Below are 18,514 nucleotides of genomic sequence, written 5' to 3' on the forward strand. Positions count from 1 at the left end.
TGTTAGCTCCGTCCCAACCGCAAGGCTCCAAAACAATATTACACTGTCCTCTAGTGCACACGCGCGCGCACGCACACGCACACGCACACACACACACACACACACACACACACACACACACACACACACACACACACACATTGTTCAGCAATGCTAAAAACCAACCAAACAAAACAACTGTGGAAGTTAACACTTCTCACTTTCCAGGAGTGTGTTTTCCTTCAGGCGATACTGCCCTTCAGATATTATCCGTGTTACTTAATCTTTTTATGTAGGTCTACAGTGTCAGTCTCAGTGTGTCAACATCTGTTTTACAACTTTCCTCTCAATTAGGGTGACATGCAATTCAGACACTGCTCGACTTGGTGTACCTTCTTTTCAGAAAAGCATTTATTCTCATTGGGTTTTTAGTTGTAAGTATTCATATACGTGATCAATAATCAGACGTTTTATACAGGGAAAAGGAAAGAGAGAAATTGAGAATGTTTTTCAATGTTGTGTATTTGGACAGTTGAATGGGGGCAGCTGTGGCAGTGAGGGAGTGCAGATGTCTTTCAACCAGAAGCTTGCTGGTTCGATCCCAGCCCGTCCAGTCCACATGTTAATGTATCCTTGGGCAAGATACTTAACCCTGAGTTGCTCCAAGGACATGGACAATGTGTTCGACTGTTAGTTCCCTAGAGCAATTGCTACTGTGTGAAAGGGTGAGGACTCTTTGTATGTGAAGGGGTTGAAAAGATCTGATAAAGCACTATATAAGTGTAGCGCCCGTAGTCTGATCAGCAACAACCTTATGACACTTACACTCTTGCTAGGTTCGGATAGTTGGGAGTAGTTAGTCAAGTGCGAGAACATGAGGTTAGAGTATAACAATTTATTGCAACACGCAATTTTCTTGACAGTGTATGGAAAATAAATGATACAAAAACATAGAGCTCTCTTATAAAAAAAAAAAAAAATTAAAGTGTCCCTTCTTCTTCACTAGAAGTCAGAGTTCAAGTCCCTCAGGGTGTATGCAATATTCTGTCTATATACTACCCGGGTAGGTTTTTGTATATCTTATCTGTGCCAGTGAGTGAACGAGATGATGGTTCGAGGTCCTGAGTGGATCCACGGCTGGCCACACCGCGCTCCGCTCCTCTTAATCAGGGTCCTGGCTCGCCACCGAACCAAAGGTTCGGAAATCTGAATCCGTTCCTAATCTGAAGTCCAAAAAAAACCAGTCTACACATAAAGTGCAGAAAAATAACCATTACTCTCTATCACATGACATCATTCAACTTCCATTTTTCACTCTAAATATCCATAAATATACCCAGATGCAGGATATACAGTATTCAACCATTGTAAATGAGTCTGCATACATTAACAGTACAGTATAAGTATTTTTACCATGACTGTTATTTATCATGAACTTGTATTTTGACATAGGCTTATTTATCTCTATAAGCAGTATTTATATATTTTTTAACAGTTCTATTTATCACTATTTATCTTTTTAACCGTTAATGAACAGCATTAAATCACTTTTTAAACCAACATGAGTATCTAAATGATCTCAATGAAATGATCACATTATGTACACATTAAAGTATATCAGAACAATATTATTACAACCTGACATCATATTCCATCTCTGTCTCCTGTCTCACTAAATATGGTGGTGGCATAGTAGTTTATCCAGCTACACATTAGCTATATTGAACACCTAAGTATTTACTCATCGCTAGCTTAGCGGTGCTACCCGCGATTAGCGCCGTAGCTAGCGATCTTTCTAAAGTCGTTTTTTCACATATCACAATGGTGCAATAGTACCACGGTGGGTTACAACATTGGATAACATCTCTGCAACTCCGACTGGTTTTATGAAAGTATCTCAGTAAGCAGCATGTTCACATGAGCTAACATCAACAAGCTGACAACAAGGCCTAGCCTCTTACCATGTAGCAATGCTCTTACCGGAGTCTAACAGAGGGCTTACACGGTTGAAGGCTCTCTCCTAATACACAAGAGATTTATCAATACACTACGCGGGGGTTAATCATTAATTTATGAGGTTTACATAACGTTTCATACCCAAATTCGTCAGCTCACTCAACGAACGGCACTCACAGTCAACGTCTCGGTTGAGTCTCAGAACGAGCACGCGCTGCGTGGTCGTGACCATGAATACAGGGCTGGTGCGCCCCTTGTGGTGGGGCATAGTAACTCTTATATTACGTAAATGGGTTTCATACCCATGTGGGTTACACCCTCCCCTCTTGAATCTGCATGAGTCCCTTCATGAGCCGGTCTCTGGTTCACATGGGGGCTATCATAGTTACCGATAGTGTCTAGTGCTTGGTTAAAGCTCTGCAAAATACTCTGTGCAAAAGACATTAAAGGGTTTCCCAACTGAGTGTAATGAAAACGGTCAGGGGGTTGTCGTGACCTTTCTGACCTTCGTTTGGAGTCATTTGTGTTTCCATCTGTTTTAGTTTCACTTTCAGTTTGTTTTTCAGCCGTCTCAGATGCTTGAGTGTGGCTTTCCTCAGCATCTTGTGGGATCTCCACAGGATTCTTCTCCACATCAGTCTCAGTTTCATTTATCATGTCTGGTTCCCTTTCATTTGTCATATTCAGGGTATTTGTCACATCCGTTTCGTTTGTCACATCCGGTTTGTTCGTCACATCCGGTTCAATTGTCACATCCGGTTCAATTGTCACATCCGTTGTTTCGTTTTCAGGTATCAGTTGTGTACTGTCCTCTCCATCAGGGGATTTCTTGAACATGACCGCGGGCTCCTCTCCTTCTACCAGCTGAGGAGGTGTTATCGACAGTTTCGGCAGGGGGATTGCTGTCATCAGGAGGACCATCCTGAGGCTGGGAGGTCAAGGAACCCGATGGCATTGCCGGCAACTCTCCATCCTCGGGGTTTGCATTGAGTTGCTGCTGAGTGAATTTTCCTTCTGGAGCAACAGAGGACCAATCAGGATAGATGAGCAAGTCGTCCTCAGATTCTGAGAGTTCCTCTGAGAGTTGAGGGTGACTCTGTCTTGTCCTCGGCTTGCGAACCTTAGGCTTGACTGGTTCAGTTTCCTCCGCTTCGGAGAGGTCACCACAAGCAAGCAGTAGATCCCTGTGTAGAGTTCGGATGGGACCATCTCCATTGATAGGCTGTACTTTGTACACTGGTAGGCATCCTATCTTTTCCAGAACCTTGTTCATAGTGGACTCCCGCAAGCTTGTGTTTACCCCGGTAAGTTACACCATCTCCTGATTGACGCGTTCTGTACAACAGACCATTTCTCATCTCCAACCTTTTCTTTTCCTTGAGCATCAGCTTAAGCTCCAACGAATCGGGAACGAGGTTGGCTTCATCTCGGCCCTCGAAGACTTGGACAACCTGTCCAATGATCGGGTCGGACTTTTGATGTTCTTGGAGCTCTCCTGGGCTGTAGGTAGGTATGGTAGGACATCCTAGCACATCATCATTTTCATAGGTGTCTGGAACTGCATCCGGACAGATAGCGAGGGATTCAACCAAGGTGATGGAAGGTAGGTCGTCGTCGGCCTCGTTTAGAAGACGGTGTTGACACAAGACAGCGATTGCTTCCACAGGTAAGTCTTGGCCGGGAGATGAAGAAAAATGGTGGAAAGTGAATATTTTTATTCTCTCCTTCTCCTCAAGAGAGGCATGATCGTCAGCCATACTGTCATGCGGCCGCCTAGAAAGGCCGTCGGCGTCCTGGTTGCTCTTTCCAGCACGGTACTTTATGTTGAAGTCGAAAGTCGAGAGAGCCGCTAGCCAGCGATAGGCAGCGTCTAGTTTGGCTGACTTCAGAACATAAGTTAACGGATTGTTGCCCATTATGACAGTGAATGTATTACCATAAAGGTAATCATGGAACTTTTCCACGATCGACCACTTAAGAGCTAGGAATTCGAGCTTATGAGCGGGGTATCGCTTTTCACTCGATTTCACCTCTGCTCGCATAAGCGACAGCTCGCATCTCGCCTTCCTGTTCTTGGTACAGGGCAGCCCCTAGACCTGAAGTGCTGGCGTCGGTGTGTAGCACGTATGGTAGTTTGACATGCAGGCGTCCAACGCTCATTAAAGGGTTCTTTGGGGTTTAAGTACCCTCCAGGGTTAGATGTTCTGGGACCCTTCCGATAAGGTGGGTCGGCCCCGGTCAGATCATTCAAAGGTTTGACTATTTTTGAATATTCCAAAAGTGGAAAAAGTATCAGCGAGATAACAGAGAACAGAAAAGGGTGCTTGCCGATGTTCTCAACTTAACCCCACCATCTATGGACACATCAGATGACCAAATTCAGCATCTTGAAATCCTGAGTCCATGAATAATCATCTGGATGATCATGACTATGAGCAGCCAGTTGTAGAGAAGCTGCAAGCATCCACAACTCCTGCTAAGAAAGGGAAGGAAAGAAAGAACAAATACTACAGCTCAGTGCTGGAGCAGAGGGAAAAGCTGAGGTCTGAACTTCGCAAAGTTAAAAAGGAACTCCAGGCAGCAAACAAAAAGACAAAACAGATACAGAGGAAACTGAATTGGCAAAAGAAAAAAAAGAAAATGGTCAGTGAAAAGAACAAAGTGAAAAACAAAAAGAAAGCCTCACAACAGAGAAGAGACGAGGTGGCCAGCTTTCTCTGTAGGGATGAGAATAGCCGCATGTTATCGGGCAAAAAGGACACAATAACAAAAAAATAAAATCAAGCAGCAAAGGAGGGTACTGCTGCACTCACTTAAGGACCTCCATGCACAGTACAATTCAACAGCTATGAGACACCTCAGACTGTCTTACAGACAATTTGTCAGATACTGCCCTTTTTTTATTACACCTGCAAAAGACTCTGACAGAAATACGTGTGCTTGTATTGATCATGAAAACACTAAGCTCCTTGTTGACAAACTGTACCACAAAGGCATTCTCCATACCAACCAAATATCAAAATTGATAGCAACTATTGCATGTGACACGACCAACCAGAAATGCATGTATCGCACTTGTGCGAAGTGCTGCTACAATGAATTTGAATTTGAAGGACCTCTGGAGAATACTGATCTAACATGGCAGCAGTGTTCCAGGGTAGTCACATCTGTAGAAGGCAAAACCTTTGCTAACTTTGCAAAAGTCACACAGAGTGGAAAGTGTGATGATCTGCTGGCTTTGTTTAACAAGAAGCTAGAGTCTCTGGCCAAGCACCATTTCAACTGGCTCCACCAGGTCAAAACACTCAGGGAGCTGAAAGAATCCCTACGAGAGGATGAAATCTGCACTCATGTAGACTTCTCCGAGAACTATGGCTGTAAGCTCAGCAGTGAAATTCAGGCGTTCCACTTCGGGGGCAGCCGCAAGCAGGTTACAATCCACACAAGTGTGGTGTATACGGCCTCATACTTCTCTTATGCCACTCTCTCTGCTTCTCCCCGCCATGATGAACGTGCTGTATGGGCTCACATGGAGCCTGTATTGAAGGACGCCATTGGCAAATGTAACACACCCACCACGTTACACATCATAAGTGATGGACCAGTGACCCAATACAGGAACAAGAAAAACTTTTTTCTTCTCAGCACAGTGCCTTTTCTGAATGGGTTTCAAAAGGGTCACTTGGAATTTCAGTGAGAAGTCCCATGGGAAAGGAGCTCCTGATGGAGTGGGAGGGGCTGTCAAGCGTACTGCAGACACAGCAGTCCAAAGAGGCCCCGACTTGCAGACAGCTGAGGAACTTTACAACTTCCTGAAGGATCAGTCCTCAAGCATTAATTGCTTTATGATATCTGAGGAAGCCATTGTCAAGTACGAAGAATCAGTCCCAACCAATGTCCCAGCCGTAAAAGGTACACTGAAAATCCATTAAGTGACCTCTGAAGAGCCAGCTGTGATTCAGTGGAGGGAAATCTCATGTTTCTGTGCAAGACCTAATATCTGCAAGTGCTATGATCCAAGCCCAGTAGATTTCCGCAACCTATCAGAAGATCTACCCTCAACATCAACCGATTGTGAGCAGGATCTGAAAGGCAAGTTCATTCTGGTCAGATATGAAAGTAAGCCTTTTGTGGGACAGGTCATCCAGGTGGTGGGTGAAGAACTGGAAGTGAGCTGCATGCAACAGCTGGGTAAGAAGAATGTCTTCACCTGGCCTAATCCAGCTGACACCCTATTTTATTATGAGTTTGATGTGCTGTGCAAAATCTCTGAGCCAGAACCTTTGAACTCACGTCATTCAAAACTATTGACAGAAGACTGGAAACAATTCCAAGGACACACAGCCTGAAAATGCAGGTGTTCTGTCACACTGACATAGACTGGACAGGAATATGAAATAACAAAACATTTCAAACCACACACACAGCCATGAACACCCGATTCTCCCTCTCTCTCTATTCCATCCAGCCCCGCCTCACTACAACTTTTGACATGTTTTGACACAAATTCATTGCAGTTAGATGATTTGTGGATCAGTTCACAATATGTTTGTGTGTTTGTTTTTTAACTGATTTCATAAAAGAACAGAAGTTCACATTTTTTTGTGGCCATGTTTGTTTCCTAAACTAATTCTTGAATTAATTAAAGGGGACATATTATGCCACCAGGTGTGAGTGTGATTAAGCATGGCAAGCTGTTTCACAATTGCCATGTGACTATCGTCTAGTGCAGGGGTCGGCAACCCGCGGCTCCCGAGCCGCATGCGGCTCTTTCATCCTTATGCTGCGGCTCTGTGCGGCTTGAAGTGCATTTTATTTTTGTTAGTCCGTTTTTATTGTAGTTCTAAATTTGAACATTATTGTGATCGTGAAATATTAAAATAAAATTATTTTATTGTATTAATATTATTATTATTATTTTTAGTTTTCCTCTCTCAAAATATGCGTCACGCACGGAAGTTGGTAGCCTATGTGCCCGCCCAAACGGTGTGCATCTATCGAGACTTTCAACCCCAGGTAGGCTATGGAGAAATCTAAGAAGAGAAAAATATCTGAAGAAAATAGAATACTTAATGATGCCTGGGCAGATTCATTTGCATTTACGTCAGACGAGAGTGGCTTACCAGTATGCCTAATTTGTGGTGAGAAACTTGCCAACAATAAAAGATCAAATGTCGCAAGACATTTCCAAATTAAACACACTGCCTTTGCTGAAAAATATCCAGAGGGAGAAGAGAGAAAACAAGCTGTTTTGGAACTGAAGCGGAAAGCTGATCTGAGGAAAAATCAATTCAAGAAATGGATGAAGTCTACAAATTCAACTACCTATGCAAGTTTTGTGGCCGCTCAGGAAATAGTCAGGCGTGGGAAGCCATTCACAGATGGCGAATATATGAAAGAGTCATTCATTAAGATTTCAGATCACCTATTAGCGGAAACAAGAGTCAAATTATGCAGAAAATCAGAGAGATGCCTCTCTCTGCGAAGACTGTCAAAGACAGGACCATAAAAATGGCAGAAAATATCACAAAACAGCAAATTAAAGACATCAATTCAGCTGCAGCGTACTCAATCGCGTGTGATGCGTCCAAAGACAAAAGTGACATTGAACAAAAAGCGCTGTTCTGTCGATATATGAACACCGATGGACCACAGGAAGAAATGGTTGAGTTGATACCAGTAAAAGGCCAGACACATCTGCGAGGCTGTGCTTGACTGTTTAAGAGCCAAAGAAATAAAAACAACCCACCTGGTGTCAGCAGCTACTGATGGCGCGCCGAGTATGACCGGAGCACACAGGGGCTTTGTGGCCTTACTGCAGAAGTCACTGGACAGAAAGTTGCTGACATTTCACTGCATCCTGCACCAAGAGACATTGTGTGCCCAAACCTTTCCTCCAGAATGCACAGAGGTCATGAATGTTGTCATTCAGATTGTCAATTAAATAATGGCAAAAGGTTTAAATCACCGTCAGTTCAGATCATTACTGGATGAGGTGGAAAGCACGTACTCTGATCTCCTGCTGCATAATAGTGTCCGGTGGCTGTCCAGAGGAAAGGTGCTAAAACGCTTTGCATCATGTCTGGGAGAGGTGAAAACTTTCATGAGCAGCAAAGGGCTCATCCTTCCTGAACTGGTACAGCCAGAGTGGCTGGAAAAGCTGCACTTCATGGTGGACATGACAGCTAACCTGAACACGCTAAATACAACTCTTCAGGGGAGAGGAGGCACAGCGCTACACATGCTGGAGGAGGTGTTGGCGTTTGAGCGCAAGCTGACAGTGGTTGCCAGAGATTTACAGAGAGGCGCACTGCTTCACTTCCCCTCTTTAAGATAGTTCAGACAAGCTCACAACGTGATAAATTCTGAGCATTTGCAGTCTGCAATCACCACAATGCAAGCATTGTTTGGGAAACGATTCTGTGAGTTCAGAGAGGAAAAAAACACATTGTCCTTCCCGGTCACTCCCCTGACCGTCGATCCAACCCTGTTAAATGTGACTGCATTTGCAGGTGTAAGTCAACCTGATCTTGAGCTGGAGCTGGCTGACATAGCCGACAAAGATATATGGGTGTCCAAGTTCAAACGCTTGACAGATGATCTCGAAGATGTTTCCCGTCAGAAGGCCACTCTTGCTCAAAATCACAAATGGAGTGATATTGACAACCTTCCAAGACCGGACAAACTTGTGTTTGAAACATGGAATAGCCTCCCCGACACCTACATAAACATGAAGAAATATGCGTTTGGAGTCCTGTCCGTCTTCGGATCCCCATATGTATGTGAGCAGTAGTGATGCGCGGGCTGGCCCAAAACCCGTGGGTCCCGCGGGCTAGCCCGTGGGTCGGGCGGGCCGGGTTGTTTTTTCCGTGGAAAATGCGGGTAGCGGGCGGGTCGGGTAAAAATCGCAATTATTCCAGCTATTATAGTTATATGTATCCGTTCATATGCTTGTCTTTTGTGTAAGGATAAAATGGGGTTTTCTCCCTCTCTTCCCGCTCCGTCTCATGCACCGCACACAGGCAGCACGTCAGAAGGCAGCAGCAAGCTGCGAGCTATGCCTCCTGTCAATCATTTGTTTAGCGAAAATAATAGCCTGCCGTGCATCTCCTCATAATTATCCTACATTTGTGTTTTACAACAAAGTGCAATAAACAAGTAAAACTGGATAGAATTGTATAGCCTATAGACTGTTTCCCCTCTCCCTTTCTATAAATAAAGTGGTGATTGCGTTTTCAGTAGCTATTTCTTTATTTTTGTTTCCCCTAACTGGTATCCGTAGCCTACAGCTTTTGTTTACACCGCCAAATTCTTGAATTCAACAAACAATATGGCTGAGCTAATGAAACAGAAGATTCGAGCTGGCGATGCTAAGATAATTCAAAAAATTGATGGAAAAAGTAAAGTTTGGGTGAGATTTGGGCAGGTTGTGCTGTCCGACGATACAGTCACGGAATACGTCAGCTGCTTCAAATGCGGCGCACTGTATAAATATGACGGTCACAAGACAGGGACATCCACCCTGAATCGACATTCATGCCCGGGGCCGGCTCCTTCCAGGCAATGTCCATCGACCCAGCAGCCCTTGATGTCGTCCTTCCTGAAGGGCAAGTTGCCATTTGCAGCTAAGTCTAAACTAGTTGACGATTTTGTAGATTTCTGCTGCACTGATCTACGCCCATTTGACATAGTGTCCGGCAAGGGGTTCAGCCGTGTGGCACAGGGGCTAATAAATATCGGCGCACGATATGGGGCAGTGGACGCTGATTCGGTCATCCCTCATAGGCAGACCATCTGTGACAGAGCAAAGGATCATGCAAAAAAAGAAAAGGCACGGCTCTGCGAACAGATGAACAAAGCTCTAGAAAGTGGCATTGGCATCACTACTGATATGTGGACCGATAGCCACAATATGAGGTCTTATACCGCACTGACGTGCCATTTCGTCACTGAGGATTGGTCCCTCACAAGCAGAGTGATTTCCACACTGGAATTTGACAGCACAATTAGGAAGACTGCGACAAACATCCACTAAAAGATCAGCAAGGAGCTATTGGAGGTGGGCATATCAGCTGACAAACTGTCCAAAGTAGTTTTTGTCAGCGATCAGGGCCCACACATCAAGGCTGCGCTAAAAAACTACAGATGGATTCCATGCGCAGCCCACGTAATAAATACAGTCCTTAAACATGCCTTCAGCGAGAAAAATGAGCCCACATTCATGGGAGAAGTGACGGGCCAAATTACTCAATCCAAACATCTGGTCACTTACTTAAAAAAATCAGGCAGCACGCTCAATCTCCCATATGCTGTCATCCAGGAATGCGAGACCAGGTGGAACAGCAAAGCGGCGATGCTCTCCTCCATCGCCAAACAACACCGGGAGATACGGGAGTTACTGAAGGAAAAGGGCCAAGAGCACCGTATGGAGGGAATACAGGTGGAGGTCCTGACTACAATTTCAGAGTTTTTGTCGCTTTTCAGAGACGCTTCGGAGGACATGGAGGGTGACCGTTATCCCACCCTTAACACTGTGCTTCTCTGGCGCCACAGACTCGGAGCGCACTGTGAGCCCCGATTCCAAGACCCTGACTACATGCGACACATTCGATCTCGTGCAAGTGAGCTTCTGAACGAAAAGTTCATCATCACTTCCACACACAAGATTGCCACCTTCCTCTCTCCACGCTTCAAATCCCTAAAAGTGCTCTCTCACGAGGAAAATATTGCCGTTCAAATGGAAGCGAGGGCGTTGACAACAGCCCTCATCCCAACCCTGCAGGCCCAGTCTGAGGAAGTGATTCAAGGTAAAACTGAGGCTATAACCTCCAACCATATTTAAACATTTATGGCATAGCACAAAAAAAATCATGCGCATCCTTATTCTAACTTTACAGACACAATGGAGGTGAGGAGCGCAACAGATCAGGAGGTTCTAGACGGTAGGCTATGTGACACAGTCCAAACATATTAGGCTATTAAACAACACTGAATTAACTGAACTTAATTGGCTTATCGTAGTGACGGCCTTTAATTGATTGTGTTGATAGACCATGCAGTAAAAAGGAGAAGGATGTTCCTGGAATGGGAAGACACTCCTGACCTCATCGAGCCAGATGAAGTACAAAGATATGTACAGGCACAATTCACTCTGGAGGACTGCCATGACAACGTCCTCAATTTTTGGAGGGATCGCAAATTTGAATATCCTCTACTCTCCATGCTGGCTAAAGCGGTCCTCTGCATTCCAGCAACCAGCGCATCTAGTGAGCGGACCTTCAGCTCGGCCGGTCGTGTCCTGGAAGCACGTCGTAATCGATTAAATCCCGGCACTGTTGATGCCATTTTGTTTTTACATAGTGCAGGCAGAAATAGCCCTACATCATAGTGGGAAGGTGGCCTAATATTATAGGCTCGCAAATGAGATATGTAGCCTACCATGTTACGGTATTGTGTGAGTTTCTTTTCTTTTCGTCTTCAAATTGCGGAGAAAATGCGAGTGTTCCATAGCCAATCATTTGACAGTTTTGTTTATGCTACATTATGGTTGATGTTCTCTGGCTTTATAATGCGACCGCCTGTTGTGTGTGCGTGCGTGCACTGCTGTGTGTTAAGAATAAAACTATGTTGTTTGGAACATTTTGCCGTTCCATGATTGAGATTCCGTGAATGCCTAAAGTAATGCATCATATAAAAGTTTGGGACAATCAAACAGCAGTACAAGTTGAGCAAAACCCCTCGTTAATAGGCCTACCGTTTGGCAAATCACGACGTAAACTCATTGGTATCTTTTTTTTTTTTTTCCTCCCATTTTCGCGGGTTGGGTCGGGTTGGGTTAAGAAATCAGAGCGTAATTTTGCGGGTCGGGCGGTGCGGATTGGCTGTCACGATGGGTTGGGTTTGTGCGGGGGTTAAAAATCCTTAACCCGCGCATCACTAGTGAGCAGCTATTTTCCACCATGAACTTTGTTAAAAACAAACACCGCTCACGCCTCACTGATGACAGCTTACAGTAGGGCTGCACGATTATGGCCAAAATGATAATCACGATTATTTTAATCAATATTGAGATCACGATTAATTATCACGATTATTTGTTAGATTTTAACCAAAACATTTGTTATTGACACATAGGCTCATTATTACTGCTTTCACATCCAGGTGCTACATTCCTGCTAATGTACACATTTGTGCATCAAAATAAAATAGGTATATATCTCGTCCACACTACTGCGTTTTCGTTTTAATCCGGAGTTTTAAAACGAAAATGTGACCATTCACGCATACTGGGCATGCGCGTGCCGGTTGCAGTTGCAGCATTATAAAATGCAGAATTTACCTGCACAACAACTGCTACCACAGACAACAAGGTAAACAGCGCTTTTACTTCATTACCCATATTTACCACTGGTAGTCAAGGCTGATCCGACCCGATACCCAGCTGATCTGACCCGATACCCAGCTGATTTGAATTTTTCCGGGTAAGGAAGGGTCACATGGTAGGAGTGTGACGAATCAGAGAAGGATACTCGTTTTCGATAAGACCCAATCAGAAAGCGCTCATGGGTGCCTACGTTAGCGTTTCCAAAAGTCTGCGTTTCTGCCTGTCCACACTAATCAGCAGCCCCGGGGCCAGCAGCGTTTCCAAAAGCCTCCGTTTTAAAAGGAAAACCCAGTATTGTGTATTGTGTTGTATAAGAGGTTTGTTTTCTCCATCACTCGCTAGAAGCGCTAGATTGGCTTTGGAAAAAAACGTTGATACTGAGCGTTCTATGAACCGAATGACACATTTAAAATATCGCTCGATCACGCGATTTTGATCGTGGGAAGCCAAAATCGTGATTGTGATTAAAATTCGATTAATTGTGCAGCCCTAGCTTACAGTCCTGCGTAAAGATGAAAGTCACTTCCTACAGCGCTGATTTGGAGACGCTGTGCGCAGAGGTTCAGGAGCAGAAGTCCCATTAACCAGGTAAAATAAATATTTATGCAGACATTTAGAAAATCTTTATTTTTCATTGTTCAGTGAAATAGTGCTCTTTTTTCCATTTTTTAAATTCAGGTCAAGGCTCCGATACACGCCTCAAAAGCCCAATGGCGATATGATGACGGCTCACAGCATTTTTTGTTTGTATTATAATATAATGCCATATATGCTGTATTATTTAAGTTCAACCTTTCATTTCATTTGAAAGAGACCCTTAACTTGTTGTGTTTTTTTATTAGTGTTTAAGAAATCAAAATGTGTTCATTACATCAATAAAATTATTTTCTCTCTGCGGCACTTCATGGATTTCATAAGCAACACACTATACTTGTTTATACAAAGCGGAAAGGTAAAATAATAATAATAGTAATAATAATTATAATAACAAACTATATAGTCTTATCTTCATTTTAGATGTCACCAATTGACACAAACCAGTGTCAATTGGTGGAATCAGTATTTTTCATAAAAATATTATAATTTACAGGAAAAGTCATGGGGAATAAGATGTAATCTTATATTGCAATGTACTAACATATTTTGTAACAGTTTATAAATAATTGGTCAAATGTTATTTAGAAAATGCCAAGGCTTTTCAGCATTTGTCCTGCTCTATATTGCAAAAACGCAAACAATTTTATTTTCAAATAATCCTGATAAAATCTATTTTCAAGTGATATATTAAAATGAAGGAACTGTTTTTATAAGTACACTTGCATACACTCTAGGTGGAAATAAATACTTAATATTTCTCCTTTTGTTGTGGTTGCACCACTTGACATTTTTAGGGGCAATCAGCCTTTCGTTTTGTAAGAAATTGTTCAAAAGCTATTTGAAATTACATGAAACCAACAGAAATACAAACTATACATTTTTGCAAAACTGATGCAAGCTTTTAAAACAATTTATTATAACATTTTGAATTGCTTATAATGCAAATTGTTATCTGTCACTGACCCATCGTCAGACATGGCAAGGTCTGCGAGGGGAAACTCAACATTGCTGCGCCACGTATCATAATCAGACTCTGCACTTGAACAGGGGATTCTCCCTGAAAAGGGTCCGAGTCGGGTGTTGCCATGGTAGTGGTGAGAAAGATCAGTGTTCTTGATGACATGCTCAACCACTACTTTCTGTATCTCTGGAGTGGAGAGATGCTCAGAAGGTAAGTACCAATGTGGGACCTTAGGTGGGGATCCATATTCAGGAGGGTGGGTCTGATTTTCACCTATATTGATAGGGGTTACATCAACTGTATGCACGGGACTGGCACGCGGAGATTCCCGATTAATCCTTGATGCGTCTGATTCAGTTGTTTTAGGCTTTGTGGATTCTTGAATCCGGGCTAGTTCATCTAGCAAAACCTTTTCAACATCTGCTCTGCTTAGCTGAGCGACATCCTTCAGCTCACATAGGTAAGTCTGAGTTAAAGTGGAACCTTTGTCTGCAGTATACAGCTCAGACAAGAGCTGAATGTAGTGAACCACGTTCGGATTACTGGTAGGTCTATCAACAGGTAAAGTACCTTTAAGATACTCAGTAGCTCCACCTGAACTATATTCTACTATAGCTGTGTGTTGGAACTTAGCTTCACTGCTGGTAACTTTAATTACCCTTTCAACTTTTCCATACTGTGCTAAGTAATCGAATACTTCGTTATCTACCTCACTACCAGTTACACCACTTACAAGCAGGGAGTTAGGCACTTTAACATTCTCAGATTTAACTGTCTCCATGTTTGTACTTGTATCACAGTCTATGAAAATCAATTGGTATCAATGTTCACAGACAAATGCAATAAATGTCACACTGCTCAACCTCACGTTCAGAGGACTTAAACCAAATCCTGGCTAGCTTGCCAAGTTTTATGTAGCGCCCGTAGTCTGATCAGCAACAACCTTATGACACTTACACTCTTGCTAGGTTCGGATAGTTGGGAGTAGTTAGTCAAGTGCGAGAACATGAGGTTAGAGTATAACAATTTATTGCAACACGCAATTTTCTTGACAGTGTATGGAAAATAAATGATACAAAAACATAGAGCTCTCTTATAAAAAAAAACAAAATTTAAGTGTCCCTTCTTCTTCACTAGAAGTCAGAGTTCAAGTCCCTCAGGGTGTATGCAATATTCTCTCTATATACTACCCGGGTAGGTTTTTGTATATCTTATCTGTGCCAGTGAGTGAACGAGATGATGGTTCGAGGTCCTGAGTGGATCCACGGCTGGCCACACCGCGCTCCGCTCCTCTTAATCAGGGTCCTGGCTCGCCACCGAACCAAAGGTTCGGAAATCTGAATCCGTTCCTAATCTGAAGTCCAAAAAAAAACCAGTCTACACATAAAGTGCAGAAAAATAACCATTACTCTCTATCACATGACATCATTCAACTTCCATTTTTCACTCTAAATATCCATAAATATACCCAGATGCAGGATATACAGTATTCAACCATTGTAAATGAGTCTGCATACATTTACAGTACAGTATAAGTATTTTTACCATGACTGTTATTTATCATGAACTTGTATTTTGACATAGGCTTATTTATCTCTATAAGCAGTATTTATATATTTTTTAACAGTTCTATTTATCACTATTTATCTTTTTAACCGTTAATGAACAGCATTAAATCACTTTTTAAACCAACATGAGTATCTAAATGATCTCAATGAAATAATCACATTATGTACACATTAAGGTATATCAGAACAATATTATTACAACCTGACATCATATTCCATCTCTGTCTCCTGTCTCACTAAATATGGTGGTGGCATAGTAGTTTAGCCAGCTACACATTAGCTATATTGAACACCAAAACATTTACTCATCGCTAGCTTAGCGGTGCTACCCGCGATTAGCGCCGTAGCTAGCGATCTTTCTAAAGTCGTTTTTTCACATATCACAATGGTGCAATAGTACCACGGTGGGTTACAACATTGGATAACATCTCTGCAACTCCGACTGGTTTTATGAAAGTATCTCAGTAAGCAGCATGTTCACATGAGCTAACATCAACAAGCTGACAACGATGCCTAGCCTCTTAGCATGTAGCAATGCTCTTACCGGAGGCTAACAGAGGGCTTACACGGTTGAAGCAGCTCCTCTCTCTCTCTCAACAACTCACGAGGCTCTCTCCTAATAAACAAGAGAGTTATCAATACACTACGCGGGGGTTAATCATTTATTTATGAGGTTTACATAACGTTTCATACCCAAATTCGTCAGCTCACTCAACGAACGGCACTCAAAATCAACGTCTCGGTTGAGTCTCAGGACGAGCACGCGCTGCGTGGTCGTGACCATGAATACAGGGCTGGTGCGCCCCTTGTGGTGGGGCATAGTAACTCTTATATTACGTAAATGAATTTCATACTCATGTGGGTTACATAAGTACAGTCCATTTACCATTTGAACAATAGTGTGCATGGAACTATTGAGGAAAACTTGAGTTGTGAAAAGTCAATTACATTTCACTTAAGATACTACTTGGTAAATGTATCTTAAATGAAGTGTTTCAAATCGAGTCCATCACATTCATAGAAATTAAAGTTCCTTTAGTTGTCTGAAAATCCTATATATATATATATATATATATTCTCAAATGTTCCTTTAACATTTAAACACAGTGGGTTGTAGAAAGCAATTCTTGGTATGGTAAGAAAATACTCTCTGAAGCACATGTTGAACACCATCCATCCATCCATCCATCCATCTTCTCCCGCTTTTCCGTCAGGGTCGCGGAGGTAACAGCTCCAGCAGAGAGCCCCAAACTTTCCTTTCCCTGGCCACCTCAACTGGCTCCTTTCAACGCGAAGGAGCAGCGGTTCTACTCCGAGTCCCTCCCGGATGACTGAACTTCTCACCCTTATCCCTAAGGGAGATGCCAGCCACCCTGCGGAGAAATCCCATTTCGGCCGCTTGTATCCACGATCTCGTTCTTTCGGTCATGACCCATCCTTCATGACCATAGGTGAGGGTAGGAACGAAGATGGCCCGGTAGACAGAGAGCTTTGCCTTCTGGCTCAGCTCTCTTTTCGTCACAACGGTGTGGTAAAGCGACTGCAGTACCGCTCCCCGCTGCTCCGATACTCCGCCCCATCTCACGCTCCATTGTTCCCTCACTCGAGAACAAGACCCCGAGATACTTGAACTCCTTCACTTGGGGTAAGGCTTCATTCCCTACCTGGAGTGGACAGTCCATCGGTTTCCTGCTGAGAACCATGGCCTCAGATTTGGAGGTGCTGATCCTCATCCCAGCCGCTTCACACTCGGCCGCAAACCGATCCAGTGAGTAATGAAGGTCACAGACCGATGAAGCCATTAGGACCACATTATCTGCAAAAAGCAGTGGTGCAATCCTTAGCCCACCGAACTGCAAACCCCCACGACTACGCCTCGAAATCCTGTCCATGAATATCACAAACAGGACTGGTGACAAAGCGCAGCCCTGGCGGAGGCCAACCCTCACCGGAAATCGGTCCGACGTGCTGGCGAGGACCCGGACACAGTTCTCGCTTTGAGAGTACAGAGATTGGATGGCCCTGAGCAGAGACCCCCCTCACCCCATACTCCCGCAGCACCTCCCACAGTATCTCCCTGGGAACCCGGTTATACGCCTTCTCTAAATCCACAAAGCACATTTAGACCGGATGAGCGTACTCCCAGGCCCCCTCCAGGATCCTTGCGAGAGTGAAAAGCTGGTCCGTCGTTCCACGACCAGGACGAAAACCGCATTGTTCCTCTTCAATCTGAGGTTCGACAATCGGCCGGACCCTCCTTTCCAGCACCTTAGAGTAAACTTTCCCGGGGAGGCTGAGTAATGTGATGCCTCTGTAATTGGCACACACCCTCTGATCCCCCCTTTTTAAAGAGAGGAACCACCACCCCGGTCTGCCACTCCTTCGGTACTGTTTCCGACTTCCACGCAATGTTGATGAGACGTGTCAACCATGACAGTCCCTCAACACCCAGAGCCTTCAGCATTTCTGGGCGGATCTCATCCACCCCCGGGGCTTTGCCACTGTGGAGCTGTTTAACTACCTCAGTGACTTCCCCCCGTGAGATTGGAATTGATCCCCCTTCATACTCCAGCTCCGCCTCTAACATAGAGTGCGGAGTTGTCGGATTCAGGAGTTCCTCAAAGTGTTCCTTCCACGGCCTAACACACTATTAGTTGAGGTCAACAGCGCCCCATCCTTACTGTACACAGCTTGGATGGTACCCTGCTTCCCCCTCCTGAGGTGTCGGATGGTTTTCCGGAACAACTTTGGTGCCGACCGAAAGTTCTTCTCCATGGCTTCTCCGAACTTCTCCCACACCCGCTGCTTTGCCTCGGCCATGGCTGAGGCTGCTGCCCTTCGGGCCTGTCGATACCTTGCAACTGCGTCAGGAGTACCCAGGGATGACCACCGGTGTCCACCACGACGTTCGAGGGTTACCGCCCCTTGAGGCAACTAAGACCTTGAGACCACAGCTCCCTGCCGCAGCTTCGGCAATAGAGGCTTTGAACACTGCCCACTCTGGTTCAATGCCCCCAGCCTCCACAGGGATCCCTGAAAAGCTCCGCCGGAGGTGTGAGTTGAAGGCCT

The 18,514-nt window shown here is 44.2% G+C and overlaps 1 protein-coding gene and 1 long non-coding RNA gene across 2 annotated transcripts in view; both read right to left on the bottom strand.

The window, feature by feature from the left end:
- si:dkey-215k6.1 (transmembrane protein 132C) overlaps positions 1 to 18,514 on the bottom strand; it is a 158,113-nt gene that overhangs the window by 63,451 nt on the left and 76,148 nt on the right. The window lies entirely within an intron of this gene.
- Positions 817 to 16,242, bottom strand: LOC134874288 (uncharacterized). Its single transcript, XR_010167042.1, has 3 exons — positions 16,139 to 16,242; positions 15,990 to 16,061; positions 817 to 1,224 (listed from the first exon to the last, which is right to left on the bottom strand). It is a non-coding gene; the product is annotated as an uncharacterized LOC134874288 (long non-coding RNA).

Source organism: Eleginops maclovinus, chromosome 12 (genome assembly GCF_036324505.1).
Source record: "Eleginops maclovinus isolate JMC-PN-2008 ecotype Puerto Natales chromosome 12, JC_Emac_rtc_rv5, whole genome shotgun sequence".
Lineage (NCBI taxonomy): Eukaryota > Metazoa > Chordata > Actinopteri > Perciformes > Eleginopidae > Eleginops > Eleginops maclovinus.